This window comes from Glycine soja, chromosome 5, assembly GCF_004193775.1.
Source record: "Glycine soja cultivar W05 chromosome 5, ASM419377v2, whole genome shotgun sequence".
Lineage (NCBI taxonomy): Eukaryota > Viridiplantae > Streptophyta > Magnoliopsida > Fabales > Fabaceae > Glycine > Glycine soja.
The window spans coordinates 17,979,265-17,984,935 of record NC_041006.1 but is presented as its reverse complement, the minus strand read 5'-3'; the positions used below and the strand labels follow the sequence as shown (position 1 = coordinate 17,984,935).

Genomic DNA, 5,671 nt, shown 5'->3' with positions numbered 1-5,671 from the left:
ATTGACACGGTGGCGGTAGGGATTTGACCAGCCCTTTAAGGAGAATTGAACAGAAACTACAGTGTTAAAAGAGACACTACAAAGAATTTCAGTGTCATACCTGCGCATTATCCATGAACAATGCAATTTCGAGTGCATTTAGATATTCTTCAATTTTTTTATAAATTGAATATGCAATGTCCAAAACTAGCATATCATCTGGTCCTGGGAGGTATCTACAAAATTACATAAAAAATACATAAATATAAAATATGACATGTTTGTCAGAGTGAGTCAATTACATGTTTGTCTGTCAGAGTAAGTGCATTTCTTCTACATTTTGACACAATTTCAAATACATTTTAACTAACTACTGTTCAGACAATTGGAACCAAAGAAGAATCACTACCGTGGTTCTCACTCTTCCCTGTAATTTGGATTCTCCTCCAAAATTATGAAACCTTCAAGAATTGGTGATAGGGGAATGTATCTGAAGAAAAAACCATTGTTAGTATTATAAATACTATATAAGCCAATTTCAAAATTTTAAGGCATAGGTGAATTACTTTTCCATTGTTAGCTCAGCCCTGTCCCCAGCAGCCAGGAGAACAGGGGTGGAGTGGGTCTGAAAGCCAGTGGTTGTTTTTGGACGACCTACTTGTCCAACACGAACAGGCACTGATAGAGGCTTCAAGTTCTCATTCACAGTCAACAACATCCTTGGCTGAAGCAACAAATTACAAAATATAACTGAGAATGGTTTAAAATGGGGGTAAGGGAAGATTCTATGACTGGAAAGAGGAAATGAAACTCCAATAAAAACCTGCATTGCCAAAACGAGGAAGTAGAAAACATAGTGATATTTTCCCAACACAATAGCTTTCATGTCAAGGCAAGCATGCAACATGGTAATTAATCCAGCAAGTGTTGTCCTGTAAAAATGATATTGAATACGGATTAGAAAATAATATTAAAGGAAAGATGTAAACATCATTTTAAGTCACCAACTTAGTGGGAAAGGCTGATAAAGGTTTGCTTACGGTGATAGTAGGAAGCGATCAGAATGATATGAATTAAGGGTTAATAAGCCCTTTCCCAAATGTACAAGACCTTGGGCAATGCGGACCTATAGATAAGGTAAAAGAAAATTAGTGACCATAAAAACAGTGGAAATTAGAAAATAAGGAGGAAAGCTTACGCAGAATAGAAGGCTGGTATCCTTGTAGTAATAACTTGAAAGATTGTGAAGCATGTCAGCAATTCAAGCATTGTTTTAGTTACAAATAAGATATAGACCCAAATGTTCAAAGAAAAGAGACTAACATCTTACCATAGCTACTTCCGAATCAGTATCATGGCTAAGTCTGCACATTGACCTGTAATTATTTAGAGAAAAGTTAGCAAAAGTTAGTGGCATCTTGCAGCCCTACAACTATATGTCATCTTTTAAGAGCAAGGCAATGTGTTTCACATTGTTCAATAATAACACTGCCAAAGTGATAAAATTGCACGGAACCAAGTCCATTTTACCTTTGGATTTGATATATAGAGTAGACCAAGGGCAAAAGGAATTGCTCGGCGAATATTCTGCTCTCCATATTGTAGAAGATGTTCTAATGACCGAATTTCCATCTCAAGTCCCAATTCTTCAGCAATAGCTACCATAGCAATTCCAAGCACAACAGGACCTTGGTGAGTTTCACCTTTATCAAGATGTTGTGAACAATGACCCAACAGATTTTGAACCTACAAGAAAGAAGCACCAGCAAAATATTAAAATAAAAAGATGCATATGCAATTAGCAATTATAAACATAGAAAGGTGCAACAAAAGTTTCATTTAAAAAAAAATCATAACTAGTTCATCACAAGATTGTACCTTGAGAACATTTCTAGTTTTAGCATAGACACATGATAGTAGTGTCATGTCAGTATTTTCTAATTTTTTTCATTGGAAGTCTTTGAAACTTTGGCAGTTGCCTCAACACTGTCCTGCAGTAACAAAGCACAATGTAAAGAGTGAATATTACACCTTAACAATAACAGAACCCTACTCACTATCAATTGTTATTCAGAAATTAAAGAAGATTAATGAGTTTAAAAGAAAATAATCTATGATTCCAAAAATAGAAACGATAGATTGCTAGACATCTATTTACATGAAGTGCAATTTAGTCACAGAAATCCTCAATTAACTGACATTCATTCAACTACTTCAACACCGACCATAAAATCTATCTTTAAAATTTCCTCAACATGTATACAACAACCTCCAAATTGAATATTATGTATCCACACACAAACAAAGAAAATTAGTGAGTCATGTGATTTTGAATCTATGGTGGAAAAGAATAAAAATAGGGAAGAAAAAAACCCTAGAAAAGGGATAGAGGGATTCCTTGCGAAGAGCGGGAGCCATCTTGTTGGTGAGGGTGTTGACCACAATTAGACTGGCCAGGGTTGGGCCTAAAAATGATGTCGAAGTGGTCAAGAATGTAGGGGGCAACACCGATGTACATCATTTTGACGGTGCAACATGCGAGGTCGTCATGGGCCAGATGGAGCCGCGACGAGCCTAGTTCATCAGATCGTCAACCTTCAACATCATGAACTTTGCTACCTTCGACACGTTAGTACGAGAGGAAGCATAAGTGAAAGGGAAATGTGAAAGGAGAGAGATGGGCACGAGAGAGTGAGAAAACATGAGCAAAAAGGAAATGAAAAGCATAAATGGGAAGGGACTTCAAAGACGGTTTTACTAAAACCGTCCTTGAATAATTTCAATTAATTACAAAAATGCCACCATAGTTATAATAACATTGGTTTTGATTCAACCATCTTTAAATTAATGTCGTTGAAGGTACCTTTTGTAGTAGTGAATCAAAGTTATTATAAATCATTGATTATAATAATTATTGATAGAAAATATTATCACTATAATTTTTTAAATTACTTAGATTCAATAATAATTTTTAAATTCATTTTCTTTATTTAAATAAAAATTAAATTAATTTGTTTTTGCAAAGTATGAATACAAAAGGATCATAATAGAAACAAAACAAGCAAAGAAGAGTCCAATAAAAGACTCCCTAAAGCAAACTGAAGGAGGAGAAGTCCAAGTCTAGTCTTGGCCTTGAGATCTTCAGCCCCATCTTGCTAACACATCTGCTCCACAATTAGCCACCCGAGAAATGCTCGAAATAACCAATCCCTTCCCATAAGCTCACGAATCTTCAAGACCTCATGACCTCATCAACAAAAATTTAGAGATACCCATACTTTAAAAAATAATAAGTTGAAAATAATTACCTTCGAATAACATGATTGAAAATAATTAAATTAAATTTTTAATAATACTATACACGTTTAAAGGAAAGAATGTGAACTTACCAATACAAAAATCTTTAATCCAACGTCTTATGTGACTTATAAATAAATTACCATTTAATATGATTATAAGTTAGCATATGTAATTGAGAGAGTTTAGGGTGTATTAAATGGTAAAATCTCTATTTATTAAATTCAATGGCTATGAATATTTAGTGATTCATTTTACCATGTAATATGATTATAATATAAATTAATATGATTGAGGATAAAAATTATTTTGATAAAATATTAAGAAAATAATGATTGAAATTACTTAGATTCAATATTATTGTTTTTAAACCATTGATTTTTTTTGTTATATAAAAAAACTAAAGGAAAATGAGTTGGCATATCCAATTCTATCATTTTTTTTTTCTGGCCTAAATTCAAGACAACTTTGTAAACTAATGAATATCATTTTCTATTTTATTATGGAGCCCAAATCTTGACTTTTACTACTATAAATACAATTTTTTACTACACACTTTCTAAGACGGTTCTTGAAAACCGTCTTAGAAAGTCAGGCAGTGGTAATTTTGTAAATATGAATTTTTTTACCACGACGGTTTTGTGAAAACTATTTTTAGAAGATTGTCATTCTAAGATGGTTTTCTAAAAACTGTTTTAGAATTGAGTGTGTTTTTAATACTCTTTTTCAGAAACCCTAATTCGCCCGCTCTTTCCTTCTCCCTCCTCCTCCTCCTTCCTTGTTTCACTTTCCCAGCGCTCCTAATCCCTCGTTGTTAGGGTTCACGCCATATAATGGGATTTGGAGCTCATTCTGCTCTCCGTCTTCGTCCCAATTCGCATTTCAACAATTCCATTTCCTTCTTTTACTCCCAATCATTCATACTCTATGAATCTGATCCCCAATACCATAATCGCCTTCAAAAGGTTCAAAAACTCAAAACCTTACTAGCAAGAAGTTTCCTCAGATCCCTTTTTCTCACCAAAACCGCATTCTCTTGTCTCTCCGAACTCCACGCACACGTCTCCAAACCCCTCTTTTTGGACACCCTCTTATAGCTCTGTTCCATCTTCAAAATGCTAAACGAAGCCATTGAATTGTACTCTTCCATGCGAAAAGACGATTTTATCACTTCCACACATTCCGTCAACCGCTTGCTCCGAACCCTGGTGGATTTACTTCAAGCAAGATTTCATTCTCTTCTCACTGTCATTGTCGGTTCTAGTATTTGACTCAATGTTGTCACTTACGAAGAGGCAATTCAAGCGGCAGTGATGTTGAAGGACCTCGACAAGGGTTTTGAGTTTATGAAATCCATGGAAAAGGATGGAATGGGCCCTTCTGTGTTTGCTTATAACTTGTTACTGAGTTGATTGTGTAAAGTGAGAAGGATCCAGGATGCTTGGAAGCTGTTTGATGAAATGATTTAGAGAAATGTGGTTCTAAATACTATTACTTATAACATGCTTATTGATGGGTACTATAAGGTGGGTGATATAGAGGAAGCTTTTGGCTTCAAGGAGAGAATGAGGGAACAAAATGTGGAGTGTAATCTTGTTACATATAATTCCTTGTTAAATGATCTTTGTGGTTCGGGAGGGTGGAGGATGCGAAGGAGGTGTTGTTAGAGATGAAGGACGGTGGTTTTTTGCTTGGAGGATTTTTGAGTTTTGTGTTTGATGATCATTCAAATGGTGTTGGTGATCAGTTTGTTTGATTGCAAATAAATAAGAATGATGAGTGAACCTATTGTATTTTGTTGAGTGGACTATGCATGGTTGGGAGGATTGAAAAGGCTGAAGAGGTTCTGGCCAAACTAGTGGAAAATGGAGTTACTTCAACCAAGATTTCATATAACATATTAGTGAATGCATATTGCTAAGAGGGTGACTTGAAGAAAGCTATACTGAGAACTGAACAAATGGAGGAACGAGGGTTGAGCCCAATCGAATCACTTTTAATACTGTCGTTAGCATGTTTTGTTAAACTGGGGAGGTGGACCAGACATAGACATGGGTCAGGAGAATGGTAGAGAAGGGTGTTTCCCCTACTATGGAAACCTATAACTCAATGAATAATGGTTATGGCTAGAGGGGTCATTTTGTTAGGTGTTTTGAGTTTCTTGATGAAATGGACAATGTAGGGATAAAGCCTAATGTCATCAGCCATGGTTCTCTAATAATTTGTCTTTGCAAAAATCGTAAACTTGTTGATGCTGAGATTGTGCTTGCAGATATGATAGGTCATGAGGTTTCCCCGAATGCATAAATATATAATATGCTCATTGAAGCTAGTTGCTCACTAAGTAAATTGAAAGATGCTTTTAGATTTTTTGATGAAATGTAAATAACTACAA

At 35.1% G+C, this 5,671-nt stretch overlaps 1 pseudogene; it reads right to left on the bottom strand.

Moving 5' to 3' along the window:
* Positions 1-314: 314 nt before the first annotated feature.
* LOC114411610 lies at positions 315-1,721 on the bottom strand (annotated as a pseudogene).
* Positions 1,722-5,671: the final 3,950 nt, after the last annotated feature.